Genomic DNA, 23644 nt, shown 5'->3' with positions numbered 1-23644 from the left:
GCGGAATCGAAGGAGGCAAAACCTGCCTTCTGGCGAGCCTGCACAAAGCTGTGCCGGCGTCGCTAGGATTGCATGACGTCATGTGGGGAGCGAGACAGTCTGCAGGTTTTGGCTTGTGAGCTGGTGGCTCTAGTGGCTGATGGATCTATCCCCAGCAACTTTGTGAAGGAGGAGTAGGGGTTGAGACTTTGGTTTTATGCTTTATTTTGCGGAGGCCCACACAAGGGCGGCGACTTGCCTTACTTTCTGCCTGAAGCTCAAGCCCCGTGTGGTTCTGGTTCCAAAGCAGTGTTTAGGCACATCCATTCCCCGTTTTGCACTTAAGCAGTCCTGGAAAATTAGAGCCCTCTCCGTACATCGTGCTTTTTCACGTGAAACAGCATTTGTCCAAACCATCTCTTCTACTTGGAGAGCAGTTCCTATTTAATGCTCAGATCTCTGCATAAATGCCTCCCCTTCCCTGCCTCTCTTCAGGCTTGGTCCTCCAGTCCCCGGAACCACATACCACCACCACCCCACCCTAAACCCACGTATCTCTCAGTCTCTCATCTGTCTGTCCCAGAATTTCTATCCCTGGGCTGGCACTGTGACTATGCGCTGGAGTCTTACCTCTCACGGAGTGGGAGCAGTGTTGGGTCTTACTAATTAATCTCTATTCCAAGCTTTACTCAACACAGCCCCCCACCACATTTTAAGAGCACCTTAACACGGGGAGTTGGGGAATGGGGAAGAGAAGACCTGGGATGCTTTTCCCCCCTTCACTGCCCCCTTGAAAGCCAGAGCTGAGCTAGGACTCCTGGACACGTCTGAATAGCCCAAGCTTCTTTTCCAAACATGCCTACCCACTCCAGTGAGACAACTGTTCCTCATACACGGAGATGGTGGTAGCATTACATATTTCAATCCTTGCCCTGCATGTGCCCAGGATCTCCCCACCACTACAACAGCTCACTGAGACTATGGGTCTTCATAGGTAAGAGTGCACTTTAAATATCATAAAATTTTCTTTCTCAAATATACCTCACTAAGGCTGGGGTGGGGAGGTCACAGGCGTGCCACGTACAGACAACGCTCTGAGTCAGAAACAGTCTCAAACAGCAACTTGATTCTGGGCAGACTCTGTAAAGAACAGGCCTCACCATGGGCATCTGAATGAGTGACCCAGACAAGTATTTGAGCGATGCAATTGGTTTCCACAGTTCACAGCCCAAGAAAGGCAGGGAGGTCCTTAATCTGGCATCCATAGTTTTCCAAGTCGCACACTTGACAGCTGGACCCTTGGCAGCAGCCCAGGAATCTGACATGTGACCAATGAAGGAAACCACTGCCTCTGATTTCAGATTTGCAGAGCCGGCACTGAGACTAACCCATTCCAGTGGCCCAGGGGACACCATTAGGGTTCAGACTACCTAAACCATCAGCGAACAAGGACATGCTTTTCGGGGACCCTCAGAGGATTGAGGCTTTCACCAAAGCATGGAGCTAAAAATGTCTTCTCAAGGGACAGGTACCACTTTTTCTGGTCAAGCTGACATGTTGCTAGAAAGAGTTTGCCTTCATTCTTGAATATGCACTTTCCATGGGACATGGGAATTTGGGGGCCCTTTCTATCCTGTTACAAGTGAGTCCGTGTTGACTCAGTCCAAAATTGGAATATCAAGGCACACAGTCGAAATGCATCTAAGGATCAGTTTTGAGGAGAGCTCACTAATAAGCTAATCAGTCTTTTAAAAACTCTTTATTTAATTTAGTTTTTAAGCACTGCTATTTTAAAAGAGCACACCTGTGAGTTGTGTCACAGAAGCCTCAAATTCACACCCCCTAGGGAGCTTCTAGGTAGAGGCTGACTCCCTTTGCCAAAGGCTCCAAATGACAGACTCTCACTCGCAGAGACGTGTGCCGTCTCCCATACACCATTAAGGTCCAGTAAGGGCTGGACCTCCTTTTAGGTGATGGGAAGGCAAAGAAACAAGGGTTTTTCCCTCACTGCTGGAGGGATTGAGCACTGTAAATGTGCCCATAGAGTTCTAATGTATTTTCATTGGAATACAGGACTCTGAACTTGAGCAGGTGGTATCAGCTACCCCTACTGGCAGATAGGTGATAGCATGTGAGACAGGGCGATTGAGACTGAGGCCTCTAACTTGCAAACAGACAGTATATCATGTGTATCATGAAAACCTGGTACATCAGAGGTTGACCTAAATCCTTAGCCCTTATACACACACACTGGGGGCAAATGAAAGGCTGTGTGTCCCAGTAACACTTCTCTACCTGCACCTCACCCGGACTGGGATAATCCCCAATTTCTGGGATGGGGAAGCACAAGCCTATAACACAATTCCTGTCACATTCTAACAGCAGAAACAACAACTGGTTGTTGAACTTGTTCCAAAGGGTCCTGCTATGGTCTGTTTGCATCTCCTCAAAATTCATATATTGAAACCTAACCCCAAAGGTGATGGCATTTGAAGGTGGAGCCTTTGAGACATGATTGGGAGGCTCTGCCCTCATGAATGGGATGGGTGCCCTTTACAAGGAGATCTGAGAGCTCCCTCATCCCTTCCACCCTGTGAATATAAGATACAAGAAGACTGCAACCCAGAGGAAGGCCCGTGCCAACCACACTGGCAGCCTGATTTCAGATTTTCAGCCTCCAAAACTGTGAGATATGAATTCATTTATAAGGTTCCCAGCCTGTGGAATTTTCTTACAGCAGTCCACACAGATTGAGAGAGGCCCAAACTACCTCATCAACATAGCTTTCCTCTGCTACTATGACAACACACTAAGGCTGGTGGTTGTATGGCTCAATAGCTACCCTATCCTCATTGCTAAGACTGTCCAGAAATGTAAAGGGTGTAAGATTTTACCCCATTTACAAACCAGTAAGTTAGCCTGCCAGCTGCATGGATGCTGGTAGAAGACATGAGATGCCAGGGACTGAGACAAAGGCAGTATTATGCATGCACAACAGGCAGCAAGAGCTTTGTGTTCACATCTCTTCCCTTTGCTTCCACAGGTCTCACGGGGGCCATGCAAAGAAGTCCAGGTGGATGCTGCACACACAGTAGATTCATGTCACAGCTGGAGAAAATTAAGTTCAGAAAACCCAATTTTTTCCGTTGAATTAGAAATGCATCTGCCCAACATTTGCCTCTGAGGAAGGCATTATCTCTAGTACATTGGCCAGGTAGTTAATCTGCCCTTTCCCCAAGAAAGACAGTATTGCCATCCTCAGAGGCTGTTACACAAAAATGTTTGCAAGCCATTCCAGGACAGAAGCTGAAACAAGATATGAAAAAAAAAAAAAAAAAGAGAGGATCATGCAGAATCGTTTCCCCGTAGGGTGCACCTTTCCCTTAAAAATTTGGTTATGATTTATTGAGTAAAAAGATCCATTGAAGATTTCTGATACCAAGACTGCCCTTGGTTGTGTGGTGCTGTGGCACTGTGAAAGACTGAAGGAGCAGGAAGAGACCCAGATTTACCAGGACATTCACAGGAAAGATGGATCCAAAGGAGCAGTGATGTCAACCTGCATGAGCAAGGAGAGATGAAAGCAAATGAAAAGAAGGAACAATATCACATATTCTCAGTGAATTCAAACTTGTTATCTTCTCAGAAGAAAATAGAATACATTACCCAAACATACAGCAAAACAATTCTGGATGGATTGCCAATCTACATTTTAAAGTGATATATGGGTTTTAAAAAAGGAGAATAACTGTAGTCTTAGAATAGGAAAGAATTTATTGAACAGAACAGTAAAAATTATCTATAAAAGAGAAAATAGTTACATTAACATTAAGACTTTCTCCTTATCAAAACACAACACACACAGGAAAGACCAAGAGACACAGAGACAGTGTGAGAAAAGAGACCAGCAAAGGAAACTTATCCAGCAGATAAAAGGAATTGCTACAAATCAATAAGAAAAAATAAACAAACCAAAAAAACAAACAACAAAAAAAACCACAATAAAAATGGACAAAATAAACTAACACATACTTGAAAAAGAGGATGCCCAATGTCTAATAAATATGTGAAAGGATGCTCAACTTCCATAGTAATCAAGGACATTAAAAGAAAATCACTACTTGGTACCATCAGACACTAACCAGAAGTCAAAGAGAAATATGAAAAAATATTGAAACTGTTGACAAGGATGTGCACAAACCAAAAATCTCCTACACTGTTGGTGGGTGTGAAACTCTGTACATTTTCCAAACCCATTAGGCACTATCTCCTAAAGCTACAGAACTGTCAACCTGTCACCCACCAATTCCACTGTTACTTATATAGCCAACAGAAATATGTATATGTGCCAACAAAGCATGGTCTACATTTAGATACCAGTGGTATTCCTAATAGTCACAAACTGAAAACCACTCATATGCTAATTAATGGTGGAATGATTAGGTAAATTGTTTTATATGCACACAATGGAACCCTACACAGCAATGCCAATAAATGATTAATAACAGCATGTAGCAATAAATTCATAAACAACAGAAGGAATGACAAAAGCAAATACAAAAGAGTTAATGCTCTATTACCTTCTTTATAGCAAGACAGGCTAAAGTAACCTATGTTGTGCCATGCATGTCAGAGTACTGATGGCCCAGAGGAATAGTGACTGGTAAGGAGTAAAAGTCTGACAATATTCTATTCATTGATCTAGGTACTGAGTACAGAACGTGTTCACTTTGTGAACTTTTCTTGAGCAATGCACTTATCACCAGTGCATGTGTCTTTACATTTTTCAAATACATATCAGCCTCAAAAAGATGGGATATGGTAAATAGATTAGAGCTGTCCATATATTATAAAGGTGGGGTTTAAGAATATTAAATAAAATGACACTGTGATTAGCTTTTAAATGTAAGCTGAAATTTCTAGGTAAAACAGAAATGATGAGTATACAACTTCAAAGAAAGAAGTTCAATTATAATGTAGAATTATAAATGAAAATTATATTTTGCAATCCATAGAAAAGTAGTTAACATAGATTAAATAATAAACCCATTTCATTCAAATGTATCAATTATTATATTACAGTTAAATGCATTAATTATTATACCTTTAAAAATCAAGCAATTTTTACTACATTCATTGGATGTTTTCATAAGAGGTATGGCAAAGAAACTGACTTAAAGTATAAAAATTAAAAATACATTTTATGGAATTTTACAATCAAACAACTAGCATGGAAATATACACATACTATCACATACATTTTGAGTTTTGTCATAATTGTAACTAGTACTATTTAAAATTCTTTAAAAAAAATTTTTTTTTACATTTATTTATTTTCGAGAGACTGAGACAGAGCACAAGCAGGGTAGGGGCAGAGAGGGAAGGAGACACAGAATCCGAAGCAGGCCCCAGGCTCCAAGCAAGTGTGCAGCACAGAGCCTGACGTGGGGCTTGAATCCACGAATGAGATCATGACCAGAGTCAAAGTCGGTCACTTAACTGACTGAGCCACCCAGGGACCCCTAAAATTGTTCTTAATGTACAATTTTCCAATATGTTAATTGATAGATAACAAACATAATTAAGTCTACATTTATATGTATAAACACACACAGATCACACACAGATATAGATCCCTACACACAATAATTGAAGGTAGGCATGTATTTATATATTTTTCTTCTTCGTGATTTGTGATCTAAAAATGTAGTTAATATTTACGTGCCTCATGTGAGCTACAAATATGGATTCCATTTGTGGTACAAGGTTCTATCTTTAATCTGTAAAAATGGATATATCCATTGGGTCAAAATTTTTTTTCAAATTATTAAATTCTCGATAGTTTATATCAGCTTCAGAATGTAAATACAGAGATAGCTATATAAAAATCTCTCCTAAAATCGAAGAGAATTGAAAGTCAAGGAGTCACAAAATCCACATAAACAGAATGGATTCATGTCTCTGCCCTTCAGATGGTACTCCCTTCAGGGCTCCAAATTGAGTGGAAGTCTCCAACATTAACTAATATCTTCACTTCAAAGACTCAAGTGTGCACCTCCAAACTCTTTCTTCCCAACATGCCCAAATCATCTTCACAAAGGAGGGAAAAATCTTTCTTCTCCAGGTACCAATTCCATGGAATTCATGGCTTATAAAAATGTCACAATCACTTGATATTGGTTAAGAACCAGCTAAAATGTAATTCTATGCTGTCCACTACCCTCTCCAGTCCAACCTGTCCATTTCTCCCTGAAAATGCTCCCACAAGCTCACCTCCCATGCTCCCAAACATCATACTTCACATGACTGACTCCTGCCCCTCTGGTATGACATTACACAATTATACCTGGCTCCCCAAAGCTTTCTTTGCTGACTTTATTTTCCCTCCAGCACTATTCTCTTCAGTGTAACTGATGACCTGCCACATGCTGACCCATTTCCAGGCTCTTTTTCTTATAATCCCATGCCTACTTCACTTTTGGAAAATTTACTGTGACAAATTTAAGTTACATGCTCAAAGTTTTCTCCATAATATCTGGATTTTTTCAAGACCTGGTGTTTATATACACATAAATTCTGAACTCCTCCAGAATGGCAGACATTAGTAAAACGTCAATCACACGAGTATTTACAAGATAATTATATAATATTACAGTTATTATAATTTTTTGTTAACATTGAAGAAAATGCTCAGTATGTTCTGTTTACCATTCTTGGGTTAGCCTCTCATAATTGTACTGGAGACTCTGAGGGGGATGAGTAAATTACCAAACAAACATTATGGAAATACATTCGATTTACAGATTTCTCATAAGACGAGGGGATTTTATATTTTTTTTTTCCGTTTTTCCTTTTTATTTAGCAGCACATACTGAGAACAAAGAATGCTTCCACTTATGTTTAGGTTTTGAGGAATCACAATGAAGAGAAGACAGGAAACACTAGTAAGAAGATCATTCTTATTGCCAGATCCCTGGGGGCCATGCTGTCAGTCCTAAGTGACTGATACTTGTCTTCTGGGCTAGAGAATCCTAGGTGGGAATAGGAGGCAGGGGCCACATGAATCATGTCAGCTGAAATCCGATATTCTCCACTTCCCAGCACTTCCTACTTTCAAATAATTACTTAAAGTTCTTCAGTCAATTAGGGCCTTCCAAGAGTTGCATGAACAACCGTTATACAACATCTGCTACATGTGAATCAGTGTTATAACAACCACCCATGTACTAACTTAATATTTCTTATAAATACATGAGGCAGGCACTATTACATTCCTTATAAAGATGAGGACCACATAAGCACAGAGAGGTTAACTGCTTTGTCTGAATTCATTCACAAATAAGGGATAGAGTGGGGACTGGAACATGGCTGGGTGGGGAACAAAATTAGTGCATTTAATCCATAATATAAGAAAATGCTAGTAAGCTGTGTTCTTTATTTTTTCTGTATTTTTAAAATATTTTACTTATTTATTTAGAGAGAGGGAGAGCAAGTGGAGGAGGGGCAGAAGTGAGAGGGACAGAGAAAATCCCAACTCAGAGCCCAACGTGGGGCTCGATCTCAGGAACACTGAGCTCATGATCTGAGCTGAAATCAAGAGTCGGACACTTAACCAACTGAGCCACATAAGTGTTCCAGGTGTGTTCTTTAAATAAACCAAGATCTAAATTTAGATTTGTCTTTGTACCTTATCATTTCAATTTAGATTAGTGCTATTTAATTTGAATTTTTGTTAATAACAAGTTTCTAGTTATTTATGGAGACTTTTTCTTATAGGCAAATATAAACTGTGAATAATACCCTAGAGAGCTCAGTAAACTGTAGGTGCACTGAGGCAGGACTACAAAGCTGCAGGTTCCTGCCCCGTGACAACCTGGATTTAATGACCTGCCACATGCTGACCCATGTTCCATTAAGATGACAACACAAAGAATCATTTGCTTTCATTCCACGAACAAAAGTGCAATACCACAAGACACAGGAACTCTGTAAGTATGGTGTCACACACACACACACACACACACACACACATATATGTACATAATATCACTTTTATTAATACTTGAGTTAAATAAAATTAGTACCAATAAAGCAAGATTTGTGAAAGATATTGCAATATAAGAAATATGCAAAATGGAATGTTAATGCAAGAACTTTGTATATTGTATAAGTGATATAACTTTTTGGATTGCTATTATAATATTTAAAAGCATCAGAAATATCACAAGATACATTTGAGCCTAAAAATCTCGCCCTGAAACCAAAGTTACATTTTATTTAAAAGCTGTTTCCTTGACATTACTGGGAAAAGTCTCTCCATAATCGAGACACAATTATTTAATCTAGTCAGTGTGTCATAGATGCAGAGTTACAGAAAACATTTCTAGTCCAGCAACAGCGATCAGACACATTTTTCTGTACACAATCAGATGATTACTATACATTCATCTGACTATTTAGTTGAATGCACCTTAGAAACCTGACCATTATGTCTATGGTTCCTGCAAAGTAGGCTGAACAGGGAGTCCACAAATACAGCCCTCAAGCACATTAAAAATCAGATTACATGACCACTTGGGTGAAACCACATAATCACTGTCAGTGAGGATTACACTATGAGCCTTAGAAGCCATCAGGGATGGGTGTAGGTGTAGGACCCCATCTCTTTATACCAACTCAGCTCCTGGTTCAGGAGGTATTCCACCTTCCCGTGTAGCTTTAGCACGGAGCCAGATTCTGTGTTGACAGTCAGAGAAGTAAGTACGTGTGAAAGATGGGCAGCTGGGCCCTGAGCTGTGTGTTTATGACTGTGTGACCCCCCCCTCCCCTCACAACGGCAATTAGCATTTCACCTAAAGCAGCACTACCAGTGATAGGCTTGGGTCCTCAGAATATTTTTGCAAACATTCTTCCTACTTGCTAATTACCAAGAACAACTACAAGTTTCTAGCTAGCATCTCTAGAGACCACTAGTGTGTGGGAAAGGATGCAAAGCCTGAGGGAAAGAAGCAGTCTGGGCAGGAGGACACCATGGGCCCAGGACAGAGAGCGCTGGAGAGGAGAGCGGGCGTGTGAGACACAGAGTCCAGGACAAGGGGCCAGGGTGACAGGGTTGAGAGAGAGAAGTAAAGGTTTTCAAGTTATAAACAAATGACCTCTCAGGGGGAAGAAAGGACACAGCACCTTACCTGGAAGCCAATATTTGCCTGAGAAAGACTTTTTCCCCCTTTGCTCTTCAGTTCTCCGGGCCTCTTTCTCATCATCTGGAAAAAACGTAGTTTGCAAATGTACATTTTTTTTATGTCATCAAAATATGCCTTTTTTTTTATCTTGACTTTATTTATTTATTTATTGAATTTTCAAGTTAGTTAACATACAGTGTAGTCTTTTCTTCAGGAGTAGAATCCAGTGATTCATTACTTATATGTAACACCCAGTGCTCATCCTAACAAGTGCCCTCGTTAATGCTCATGATCCACTTTCCCCCCACCCCATCAATCCTCAGTTTATTCTCCGTATTTAAGAGTCTCTTATGGTTTGCTTCCCTGTTTTTATCTTATTTTATCCCTATGATCATCCTTATCCCTTATCCCTCTGATCATCTGTTAACTTTCTCCAATTCCACATGAGTGAAATCATACGATATTAGTGTTTCTCTGACTTATTTTGCTTAGCATAACACCTCTAGTTCCATCCACATGGTCGCAAATGGCAAGATTTCATTCTTTTACATCGTAAAGTATTCCACGTATACATATGCCACATGTTCTTAATCCATTCATCAGTTGATGGACATTTTGACTCTTTCCATATTTTGGCTATTGTTGATAGCACTGTTATACACATTGGGGGCATGTGCCCCTTCAAATCAGCACTCCTGTATCCTTTGGATAAATTCCTAGCAGTGCTATTGCTGGGTTGTAGGGTAATTCTATTTTTAATTTTTTGACGAACCTCCACATTGTTTTCTAGACTGGCTGCACCAACATGCATTCCCACCAACAGTGCAAGAGGGTTTCCCTTTCTCCACATCCTCGCCAACATCTGTTCTTTCCCGAGTTGTTAATGTCAGCCACTTTGACTGGTGTGAGGTGGTATCTCAGTGTGGTTTTGATTTGTATTTCCCTGATGATGAGTGATGTTGAGCATCTTTTCATGTGTCTGTTTGCCATCTGGATGTCTTCTTTAGAAAAGGGTCTGTTCATGTCTTCTGCCCATTTCTTCACTGGATTATTTGTTTTTCAGGTGTTGAGTTTGGTAAATTCTTTATAGATTTTGATACTAACCCTTTATCCAATATGTCATTTGCAAATATCTTCTCCCATTCCATTGGTTGCCTTTTAGTTTTGTTGACTGTTTCCTTTGTTCTGCAGAAGCTTTTTATCTTGATAAGGTCCCAGTAGTTCATTTTGCCTTTTATTTCCCTTGCCTTTGGAGACATGTCAAGTATGAAGTTGCTGCAGCTGAGGACAAAGAGGTTGCTGCCTGTTTTCTCCTGTAGGATTTTGATGGTTTCCTGAATCATATTTAGGTTGTTCATCCATTTTGAATTTATTTTTGTGTATGCTGTTAGAAATTGGTCCAGTTTCATTCTTCTGCATGTTGCTGTCCAGTTCTCCCAGCACCATCCAGTACACTGGATACTCTTTCTTCTTTTGTCAAAGATTAGTTGGCCATACATTGGTGGGTCCATTTCTGGGTTCTCTATTATATTCCATTGGTCTATGTGTCTGTTTTTGTGACAATATCATACTATCTTGATGATTACAACTTTGAAATACAGGCTAAAGTCTGGAATTATGAAACTTCCTGCTTTGGTTTTCTTTCTTTTTTCTTTACACGTTTTTTTAATGTTTATTTCTTTTGGAGAGAGGGAAAGACAAAGCATGGGCGGGGAAGGGTCAGAGAGAGAGGAAGACACAGAATACGAAGCAGGATCCAGGCTCTGAGCTGTCAGCACAGAGCCCGATGCGGGGCTCGAACCCACGAACCACAAGATCATGACCTGAGCCGAAGTCGGACGCCCAACCCACTGAGCCATCCAGGCGCCCGTGGTTTTCTTTTTCAGCATTACTATGGCTATTTGAGGTCTTTTGTGGTTCCATAAAAACTTTAGGATTGTTCTAACTCTGTGAAGAAAGCTGGTGCATTTTGATTGAGATTGCATTGAATGTGGAGATTGCTTTGGAGAGTATTGACATTTTAATAACATTTGTTCTTTGAATCCATGAGCATGGAAAATTTTTTCATTTCTTTGTGTCTTCTTCAATTTCTACATACGTTTTCTATAGTTTTCAGCATACAGATTTTTTACCTCTTTGAGAAGTAAAGGCTAGTCAGCATGAAATAAAAAATGCTATAACTGAGCTGTGACCTCGAATGGATGCCGCAGTGGCAAGGATGGATGAGGCAGAACAGGGAAGCAGTGATATACAGGACAAACTTATAGAGAATAATGAAGGAGAAAAAAAAGAGGCAGATTAAGGCAAAAGAGCATGAGTTAAGAATTAGAGAAATCAGGGGCACTTGGGTGGCTCAGTAGGCTGAACGTCCAACTTCGGCTCAGGTCATGATCTCGCAGTCTGTGAGTTCGAGCCCCGCATCGGGCTCTGTGCTGACACCTCAGAGACTGGATTCTGTGTGTCTCTCTCTCTCTATGCCCCTCCCCTGCTCATGCTCTGTCTCTCGCTCACTCTGTCAAAAGTAAAAAACATTTTAAAAAATTTAAGAATTAGAGAAATCAGTGACTCATCAAAAAGGAACAACATCAGAATCATAGGGGTCCCAGAAGATGAAGAGAGAGAAATATGGGTAGAAGGGTTATGTGAGCAAATCATAGCTGAAAACTTTCCTAAACTGGGGAAAGACACAGACATCGAAATCCAGGAAGAACAGAGGACTCCCATTAGATTCCACAAAAACCGACCATCAACAAGGCATATCATAGTCAAATTCACAAAATACTTAGGCAAGGAGAGAATCATGAAAGCAGCAAGGGAAAAACGTCCTTAACCTACAAGAGAAGACAGATCAGGTTTGCAGCAGACCTATCCACAGAAACGTGGCAGGCCAGAAAGGAATGGCAGGATATATTCAGTGTGCGGATTCAGAAAAATATGCAGCCAAGAATTCTTTATCCAAAAAGGCTGTCATTCAAAATAGAAGGAGAGATAAAAAGTTTCCGAGACAAACAAAAATGAAAGGAGTCTGTGACTACTAAAACAGCCCTGCAAGAAATTTTAAGGGGGATTCTGTGAGGGGAAAAAAGATGAAATTAATTAATTAATTAATTAATTAATTAATTAAATACCAAAAGCAACAAAGACTAGAAAGGACCAGAGAACACCACCAGAAACTCCAACTCTACAAGCAACATAATGGCAATAAATTCATATCTTTCAGTACTCACTCTAATATCAATGGACTCAATGCTCCAATCAAAAGACACAGGGTAACAATGCATAAGAAAACAAGATCCATCTATATGCTGTTTACAAGGGACCCACTTTAGACCTAAAGACACCTTCAGATTGAAAGTAAGGAGATGGAGAACCATCTATCATGCTAATAGTCAACAAAAGAAAGCCGGAGTAGCCATACTTATATCAGACAATCTAGACTTTAAAATAGAAACTGTATCAAGAGATGAAGAAGGGCATTATATCATAATTAAGGGGTCTATCCACCAAGAAGATTTAACAATTGTAAACATTTATGCGACAAATGTGAAAGCCCCAAATATATAAATCAATTAATCACAAACATAAAGAAACTCATTGATAGTAATACCATAATAATAGGAGACTTCAACACCCCACTCACAGCAATGGACAGATCGTCTAATCAAAAAAATCAACAAGGAAACAATGGCTTTGAATGACACACTGGACCAGATGGATTTAACAGATATAATCAGAACATTTCATCCTAAAGCAGCAGAATATACATTCTTCTCCAGTGCACATGGAATGTTCTCCAGAATAGACTACATACTGGGACACAAATCAGCCCTCAGCAAGTACAAAAAGATCGAGATCATACCATGCATATTTTCAGACCACAACACTATGAAACTCGAAATCAACCACAAGAAAAGATTTGCAAAGGTAACAAATACTTGGAGACTAAATAATGAATGGGCTAACCAAGAAGTTAAAGAGGACATTAGAAAGTATATGGAAGCCAATGAAAATGATAACACCACAACCCAAAAACTCTGGGATGCAGCAAAGGAGGTCATAAGTGGAAAGTATATAGCAACCCAGGCCTTCCTAAAGAAGGAAGAAAGATATCAGATATATAACCTAACCTTACACCTTAAAGAGCTGCAAAAAGAACAGCAAATAAAACCCCAAACCAGCAGAAGACAGGAAATAATAAAGATTAAAGCAGAAATTAATGCTATCGAAACAAAAAAAAAAAAAAGGCAAAAAACAAAACAAAACAGTAGAACAGATCAATGAAATCAGAAGCTGGTTCTTTGAAAGAATTAACAAAATTGATAAACCACTAGCCAGTTTGATCAAAAAGAAAAAGGAAAGGACCCAAATAAATAAAATCAAGAATGAAGAGGAGAGATCACAACCAACACAGCAGAAATAAAAACAATAATAAGAGAATATTATGAGCAATTATATGACAATAAAATGAGCAATCTGAAAGAAATGGACAAATTCCTAGAAGCATACACACTACCAAAACTGAAACAGGAAGAAATAGAAAATTTGAACAGACCCACAACCAGTAAGGAAATCAAATTAGTAATCTAAAAACCTTCCCCCAAACAAGAGTCCAGGACCAGATGGCTTTCCAGGGGAATTCTACCAAACATTTAAGGAAGAGTTAACACTTATTCTCTTGAAGCTGTTCCAAAAAATAGAAATGGAAGGAAAACTTCCAAACTTATTCTATGAAGCCAGCATTACCTTGATTCCAAAACCAGACAGCGACCCCACTAAAAAAGGGAACCAATTTCCCTGATGAACATGGACGCAAAAATCCTCAACAAGATATTAGCCAACTGGATCCACCAATACATTTAAAAAATTATTCACTATGACCAAGTGGGATTTATACCTGGGAGGGAGGGCTGGTTCAATATCTGCAAAACAATTAACGTGATTCATCACATCAACAGAAGGAAGGACAAGAACCATATGATCCTCTCAATAGATGCAGAGAAAGCATTTGACAAAATACAGCATCCTTTCTTGATAAAAACCCTCAAGAAAGTAGGGATAGAAGGATCATACCCGGAGATCATAAAAGCCATATATGAATGAGCCAACGCTAATATCATCCTCAATGGGGAAACACGGAGAGCTTTCTCTTTAAGGTCAGGAACAAGACATGGATGTCCACTCTCACCACTGTTATTCAACACAGTATCGGAAGTCTTAGCCTATGCAATCAGACAAAACAGAAATAAAAGACATCCAAATCAGCCAGGAGGAGGTCAAACTTTCATTCTTCCCAGATGACATGATACTCTATATGGAAAACCCAAAAGATTCCACCAAAAAACTACTAGGACTGATTCATGAATTCAGCAAAGTGGCAGGATATAAAATCAATGCACAGAAATTGGTTGCATTCCTCTACACCAACAATGAAGCAACAGAAAGAGAAATCAAGGAATAGATCCCATTTACAGTTGCACCCAAAACCATACAATACCTAGGAATAAATCCAACCAAAGAGGTGAAAAATCTATACACTGAAAACTATAGAAAGCTTATGAAAGAAATTGAAGAAGACACAAAAACATGGGAAAAGATTCCATGCTCCTGGATAGGAAGAACAAATTTTGTTAAAATGTTGATACTACCCAAAGCAATCTACATATTCAATGCAGTTCCTATCAAAATAACACCAGCATTCTTCACAGAGCTAGAACAAATAATCCTAAAATTTGTGTGGAACCAGAAAAGACCCCGAATAGCCAAAGCAATCTTGAAAAAGAAAACCAAAGCAGGAGGCATCACAACCCCAGACTTCAAGCTATACTACAAAGCTGTAATCATCAAGACAGTATGGTACTGGCACAACAAGAGACACTCAGAACAGAGTAGAGAACCCAGAAATGGACCCACAAATGTATGACAAATCTTTGACAAAATAGGAAAGAATATCCAATGGAATAAAGATAGTCTCTTCAGCAAGTCATGCAGGAAAACTGGACAGCAACATGCAGAAGAATGAAACCTGGACCACTTTCTTACACCAGACACAAAAAGAAACTCAAAATGGACGAAAGACCTCAATGTAACACAGGAAGCCATCAAAATCCTCGAGCAGAAAGCAGGCAAAAACCTCTTTGATCTTGGCCGCAGCAACTTCTTACTCAACACGTCTCCACAGACAAGGGAAACAAAAACAGAAATGAACTACTGGGACCTCTTCAAAATAAAAAGCTTCTGCACAGCAAAGGAAACAGTCATCAAAACTAAAAGGCAACTGACAGAATGGGAGAAGATATTTGCAAATGACATATCAGATAAAGGGTTAGTATCCAAAATCTATAAAGAACTTCTCAAACTCCACACCCAAGAAACAAATACTCCAGTGAAGAAATGGGCAAAAGACACGAATAGACACTTCTCCAAAGAAGACATCCAGATGGCCAACCGACACATGAAAAAATGCTCAACGTCACTCATCATCAGGGAAATACAAATCAAAACCACAATGAGATACCACCTTACACCTGTCAGAATGGCTAACATTAACAACTCAGGAAACAACAGATGTTGGCGAGGATGCAGAGAAAGAGGATCTCTTTTGCATTGGTGGGAATGCAAACTGGTGCAGCCACTCTGGAAAACGGTATGGTGGTTCCTCGTACAATTAAAAATAGAACTACCCTACAACCCAGCAATTGCGCTACTAGGCATTTATCCAAGGGATACAGGTGTGCTGTTTCAAAGGGACACATGCACCCCCATGTTTACAGCAGCACTATCAACAATAGCCAAAATACAGAAAGAGCCCAAATGTCCATTGATGGATGAATGGATAAAGAAGATGTGGTATATATACACAATGGAATATTACTCTGCAATCAAAAAGAATGAAATCTTGCCATTTGCAACTACATAGATGGAACTAGAGGGTATTATGCTAAGTGAAATTAGTCAGAGAAAGACAAATATCATATGACTTCACTCATAGGAGGACTTTAAGAGACAAAACAGATGCACATAAGGTAAGGGAAGCAAAAGTAATATAAAAACAGGGAGTGGGACAAAACATAAGAGACTCTTAAATATGACGAACAAACAGAGGATTACTGGAGGGGTTGTGGGAGGGGGATGGGCTAAATGGGTAAGGGGCATTAAGGAATCTACTCCTGAAATCATTGTTGCACTATATGCTAACTAATTTGGATGTAAATTTAAAAAATAAAATAAAATAAACCACACATACATGAAGGGTAGACACAACATGAAATTATGCTGTCATAAGCCATGGAGGCAGAAGCTGGGAAAGTGGCCTGGAGCAGACTCTCCCCCAGGATATTCACAGAGAGCATGGCCCTGAGGACACCTTGATCTCGGACTTTTAGCCTCCAGAACTGCCACACAATAAATTTCTGTTGTTTTGGTCACTCTGTTCAGGGTCCTTGTTATGGCAACTGCAGCAAACTGATACACCTTCCCTTCTGCCTGCCTCCCCACAAGAAGCACCTTCAAAGGCAGAAAAGGCTGCCCTTCCATGTCCTTTTCCACAGGATGGATTCAAAGACAAACAATTCTGATCTGAAGGTCCTACCACAAGTTTCTCCTCCCCTGTCTTCAGAGACACTGCCCTCCTAGAAACATCTCAAATCCTGCTACAGCACAGGGGGCGAGACGGCACCAAGATCCTCCTACAAAACCAGGCATAGCAGACCCCTGTTACCTCCCCATGGGCCGGAGCTTGGGCTCCACTCTCAGAAATGAGTCCTGGAGACATAACAGCTCACAGAATGAAAATGGAAGACGTCAGTAGAGCACACGTGATGGTGTTTCTGAAACCCCATGGTGATCCTAAATGTGAAACCTGTGCCAGGGACCATTTAGGTACACATTACTTCTCAAATTAATGAGCCTAGGAATCATCTGGGCATTTTTCTGAAACAGATTCTTTGGGATACTCTATGCTAAGAATTAGACTTCTGATCAGTCTGCATCTGGGAGCTGACAGGGCTCCTTCAGGACCCTGAAAATCTTCCGGGCACAATTTTTCTACCCAGCTCACTTCAACAATCAAGGCAAGTCTACTGCTTCTCCCAAAAAGAAACTTATCCACACATCTAGTCCACCAACATTTCCTTATAACCTTTGCCTCTGAGGTGATACACTCAGCAGGTCCCACCATCATCTGTGTGTAGAAGTTCTGCTCAAATGTTGTACCTGAGACACAGGATAACAGACACAATCACAGAAATCCATGCTGAGAGACATTCTGAAAAACAAAGAGTGCATTCTTCAAAACTGTCACTTACACAGGACAAATTAAAAACAAGAGTGGTAACTGTTCTAGGTTAAAGAAACTAAAGAAAGAAGACAATAAAGTCCCTGTGACATGGCTGGATCCTAGATTTCTGAAAACAGACAAAAAATGCATCATTGTATCACTGTGGGAAATCTGTCTATGGACTGTCTATGAAATGATAGCATAACACTAGTATCCTTTCTTAAGTGTGAAGGTTTTATTGCATTAGCAGAATAACCTTCACGTAAAGAGATAAATATTCTGGTATTCGGGCAAAATGTCAATATGGTGACAAATTATTCTCACATGAAACAGCAAAGACATGTCAACAGATAAAGAACTGGTGAAAAACCAGTAATGATTGGTGAATTTAGATAAAGCATATGATGCAGGTGGACATTTGCTCTAAGATTACATTTTCTCCTTTACATTTTCTATTAAATTGTTCAACATCAAAAGTGACCATTTAATAAAAGGTGAAGGCATGAGGGTATGCAGATGGTAGGATCTTGCATTTTACAGCCATTCAAGGGAAAGTTCACAAGTATACATGCACTGTGAGAACATGCAAAAATGGTGGAGAGGTCAGCCCATCTCAAGAACCACTGAGACCATACATTCATATGTGCACAAAGCAACTTGATTAACAATCCACATCCCATGATGTGTGGAATGACAATGTTTAACTCTTTTTTTAATTAGGAAATATAATTATTTTTCCTAATACTACAGAAAGGTTGTATATTATTCCAAACAATATACACAAAGTTTTTTTTTTTTTTTGTTCTTCTTTTAATCCCAATTAGTTAACGTACACTGTTATATCAATTTTCGGTGTGTAATATAGTGATTCAACACTTCGATATAATACCTGGTGCTCATAACAATGAGTGCACACCTTAATCCCCATCAGTAATTTAACCCATACCCCGCATCCACCTCCCCACTGGTAACCATCAGTGTATTCTCTATACTTAAGAGTCTGAGAAAGGGGTGCCTGGGTGGTTCAGTCGGCTAAGCGTTCGACTTCAACTCAGGTCATGATCTCGCCCTTCATGAGCTCAAGCCCCACATCAGGCTCTGTGCTGACAGCTCAGAGCCTGGAACCTGCTTCAGATTCTGTGTCTCCCTCTCTCTCTGCCCCTCCCCTGTCAGCATGTGAATTTAGACAGATCGCTCAACCTCTGTGTCCCAAATTCTCCTTCTCTTTACAATGAAAATAATGCAATGGCAGTGCCTACGTTATGCAGGTAGGAAGACCTATGAAAATACCAGAGGTACAACATGATAGCACCGATTCATGCAAACTAAGTGTTATTTAAAATTCTAACCTCAGTGGGAGAGAGCCAAAGCATAAGAGACTCTTAAAAACTGAGAACAAACTGAGGGTTGATGGGGGGTGGGTGATGGATATTGAGGAGGGCACCTTTTGGGATGAGCACTGGGTGTTGTATGGAAACCAATTTGACAATAAACTTCATATATTGAAACAATAAAAAATTAAAAAAATAAAATTCTAACCTCAACTCTGGGAGGCTTAACAACAACAACAAAAATGTTAATTATTTTTCAGTGAATACTTGTATTTTATTTGATATGATCAATATAGTCCACACCACATGTGCTCAGGCAGGCTCCTCAGGCTCTCAAGATGATGATCTGTCACTGGGAACTGTGTGAATGGCATCAAAGCACTTACCAATATGAATGGCCTACTTATCACAGACCATCTAGGGATTCCGGGCACTTTCTCTCTTCCTTACCCCCATCTCTTCCTTTTCCACCCTCATTACGCATTCAGGTGCACAGTTTTGATTCTCAAGCACCTGTTTCTACCCAAGTCCTGATCATTCTCCTTAAAGGTATCCACAAGAATAGAGTTATTTGAAACATTTCCTCAATGATTTGGAATCTAACTTTGTTTTCTATCCACACAATTTTGGCAGGACATATCCAATGGTACCATCGATCTCTCAAGCATCTCTTGCTATTTTGATTAACTCAAGCAATGACAAGTTTCATATTATCTCTTTGATATATAAATCAGGAACATATTCAGAATTGATTTATCCCATGATGTAGGTAATGATTCACGTTGTATGGTTTTTTTCCAATATGAGTAATGATTATCAGCTTCTAAAAAGGTTATTAGGATTCAGCGTTCTTTCCACTTGCTATCACTTACCTTTGCTTCTTCCCAATCAAACCACCTCATCTTTAGTGCTGACACTTCCATGGAATATCCTGGTACTTCTCTCCATCTCCTCCTGCCTCTTCAAGTCTTTGGCAAGCCCAAAGGAGCAACCCACCGAAGTTACTCTTGATGTAAAAAATCTTCAAGGAAACTTTTTGTTCACAGGAATGACTTTGGTTATAATTTAAAGGAAAATGTACTGAATGATAGAATAGGTTCTGGGGATTTGGCAATAGCAATAATCTTACCACAGTCGATAGTCTGACTCCTGGACAATTTCTCTCTTCCTCACCATTATGTCTTCCATTACCACACCGAAGGGAGGTTGAGGCCCACAGAGTTGATTCTCATGCACCTAATTATAGCCAACTCCTTGGTGATGCTCTCAAAAGGTGTCCCCAAGACATTGGCAGCTTTGGGGGTAAAATATTTCTTCAATGAGTTTGGATGCAGACTTCTTTTGTATGTTCAGAGGGTGGGCAGGGGAATGTCCATTGGCAGCACCTGCCTCTTGAGTGTCTTCCAGACCATCGTGATCAGCCCCATGAACTCCTCATAGAAGTATCTTCAAGTCAAAGCTCCAAAGTATGTTGGCATGTCCATTTCCCTCTTCTGGATCATGTGTATGATAGAAAATTTTATCATTCCTATGTATGTGTTGTATGTGTCATCACAAAGAAAAGGGATTTTGAATACTGTTCTACATCTGACCATGAGACAATCTCAGGGTCACTCTATGCAATACTGATAGTATTCCCTGAAGTTTCACTTCCTGGACTCAGGATCTGGGCCAGCAGCTCCAGGGTTTTCATCCTGCACAGGCACAAGCACAGGTCTAACACATTCACAGCACTCGTGTTTCCCCCAGATCCTCTGCTGAGTCTAGAGCAACCCACCATTACTTCCTCACTGACCTAATTTCTGCATGTTTTCCAACTGTCAGTCCCTTTCTGATAATGAGACAAGATTCCACAGTATTTAGCTTCTGCTTTTTCTGGATAAGGAACACTATCTTAGCAGAAAAATGTAAGTTGTATCATTTTGCACAATCCTCAGTTGATTATTCAGTCATCACATTGGAAAAGTCAATAGCATCTTATTTTTAAATTTTTTAAATGTTTATTTGTGTGTATGTGTGTGTGAGAGAGAGAGAAAGAGAAAGTTGGGTGGGGGAGTGGCAGAGAGAGACGGAGACAGAGAATCTGAAGCAGATCAGATCTGGTGCTATCAGCACAAAGCCCAACATGGGGCTAGAACCCATGAACCATGAGATCATAACCTGAGCTAAAGTCGGACACTCACCTGACTGAGCCACCTACGCACCCCAATATGGCATCTAAAAGAGTAAGCCACTTGTCATTCTATGGTGGACCCTAATGGGTATTTGGGATTCCTTCTGATGGATGAATGTAGGAACCATATCGGCACAGTAGAGGTGAATAATGCAGGTTCACCTCATCCTGATACATACTATCCTGTTGATAGTGGTCTCAATCAAATATTATTTGATGAAAATTGAATGAATCTGATCCTAGCCATTTGTGAGATTAATCAGAACATTTGAACAAGGGATGAATTCATGGGAAATTGTGACAGGAGCCAATGCAGTCCAGAAATGACTGCTGGATATTGTTGGAAGACAGTTCTACCATGGGTTTCTCACGTATGTACATGCCTCCTACAGAAGCATGGACAGCTTTTCTTCTATACTGGATTGCCTTATGTGTGATTAGAAAAATACCTTGGGAGACAAGGACAGTGTCACCCACTGGAACACCATACTGACTTATTTGCTGTACAGGGAAACAAAGCTAAAGTCTTCCCCAGGGTCAAAGAGTACAGCAGGTGTGCTAGAATACCCCTTTATAAGTCTTGGATTTTGTATACTCAGGGTTCCTCAGGTATGATGTAAACACTCCATGTGTAGCATTCATGGGACCCCTCCAAGGAACCATGATTGGAATAAGGTCAGGACAAGGAAGAGGGCCTTGGAAAACTGTTGGAATCAGGATGTTCATGCTGCCTGCTGGGCCATGAGTAATAAAGTGCTTTGTATTCAATCTAGGAATCTCTTGTCTTCTGCTGGTAGCTATTAAGACTTGCAGGCTAATCTCAAACTCTCACGGTTTCTGAAATAACCATAGTTGTGATGCAAAACAAACAGGCAGAGCCAGAGATTGAAATATAGGTGATAGAAGATAGATAAATAGGAGAAACTCTTTAAAATATGGATTATACTGAAGCAAAGCTCAACTACTCTTTAAATCACAATATACTCAGGTATTCGGGTAGCACGGAGACTTGAGAGAGCCTACCGATCCCTATCCAAATGGAGAAGAAGGTAACTTGTTTGGGTAGATCAGCAACTTGGCAGAGAGGAGGGGAGGAATTGCAGGGGAAGGCACTGCATAGGAAGAGGGCAAAGATCCAAGAAGCCTCATAAACAGTGCCGTTCAGAGGGCCAATGGAAGAAAAACAACTATTTTAAGAGGATACCAACTCTTTGCCCTAGACTGCCCTGGAATCTTCTGTCATTCTGACCACATCTTTCAACATCCACATAGATTCCAGATGTTTTTCTGTGTAAGAGGATTCTTTTGGGAATGTTCACTGAGGGCTTCAGTTTGATGTCTGTCCTTATAGACAGCATGTCTAATTTTATGGGGAAAGCTATTTTCACAACACAGGAGATCCTGATAGTGTCAGCTTGTGGGAATTAGCACAAACTCCTGGGAAAACGTTAGCCTTTCAAGACTGTGGAACTGGTAGCCTGAAAGACAAGATTTCAGAGGGTTAAAGCTAGACCCGGCTAATATCTAGGTCAAGTGTAGAATAGACAGAGACCCCAAGGAATATATTTACATGATGAGAGAAAGAATATGAAATAAATGGATATCAGGAGAAGAGCAGAGAGATCAGGTTGCCCTTCCAAGCTTAGAATCGATTAGGTGAATACTGAAATGTCGATGTAATTTTTTGTGTGCTGTTCTGACCCATTTGTGAGGCCCTGGTTAAAGGTGGATAATTTCTGCCCTGCTGAGCAGCTGATTAAGTCCACACATCAAATCACAGTGAGCCTTGTGGCACTGTAACTTGTTCCAATCCTCATCCAATCTCTTCAACTCCATGGAAGCCTTGCAAACCAATCACCTTGCAACTACAGTAACAGTTAAAATCAATAACCTAGCATCCAGTCAGTGGGGGAGGGATAATGAGATTCAAACCAATTCTATCAAACTCTAATCAAATTTAAAGAGGAAGTGAGATATTCCAACTTACTCTATGAATCTAGCATTCTTCTGATGCCAAAACCATCACAAGAAATTTATAGATTAGCATCTTCACTAACCAAATGGGGAAATAAAATGCTCAAAATAAAACACAGGCTTTTCTGGCCCATACTTGAACAAAATTTAAAAAACAAAATTGAAATCAGATCGACAGAAAATAAGCAGTTCTTTAAAAATAAATAACAAATCTACTACAATTAAATAGGGAATTTAATCAAGTGGCAGAAAACAAAATCCATGAAAACATTTCATGCTTTGTTTCCCAGTAGGCAGTATGTTAGCTCTATCCCACGAAGTTGGACGTGCACTATTCTTATTAAATCAGTTCAAGATGGCACCTGATTGGAGCCTTCCACTTCGACTCATCTTTATTTAGAAGTGTGTTTTCTGAGTTCAGATTATCTAGGATAATTTTCTAATATCTTTTTCCTACCAGCTACTAACTTCATTCCATTATGATCACAGATTATGTCTTGTAATTCCTTTGTTTAGACTGGTTTTGTCCCAGAATTTGGCTTATCATGTTGAATAGTTCTCATGACCTTGTAAAGAATGTGGATCTGCCATTGTGGAGTAGGTGCCCCATTTAGATCACCATGATTGACACACTGCTCAAGTTTTCCATATCCTTACTGATCTCCTGTGACCTTCATACACAGCCTGTAAATATTGTGAAACATAATTGTGAGATTCTCTCTTTCTCTTT

At 40.0% G+C, this 23644-nt stretch overlaps 1 pseudogene; it reads left to right on the top strand.

The window, feature by feature from the left end:
• The first annotated feature begins 72 nt into the window (after window positions 1-72).
• On the top strand, window positions 73-22368 carry LOC106972973 (vomeronasal type-1 receptor 4-like; annotated as a pseudogene).
• The last annotated feature ends 1276 nt before the right edge of the window (window positions 22369-23644 follow it).

The sequence above is a fragment of the Acinonyx jubatus genome, chromosome E2, assembly GCF_027475565.1.
Source record: "Acinonyx jubatus isolate Ajub_Pintada_27869175 chromosome E2, VMU_Ajub_asm_v1.0, whole genome shotgun sequence".
Taxonomy (NCBI): domain Eukaryota; kingdom Metazoa; phylum Chordata; class Mammalia; order Carnivora; family Felidae; genus Acinonyx; species Acinonyx jubatus.
This window is presented reverse-complemented; position numbering and strand designations above follow the sequence as displayed.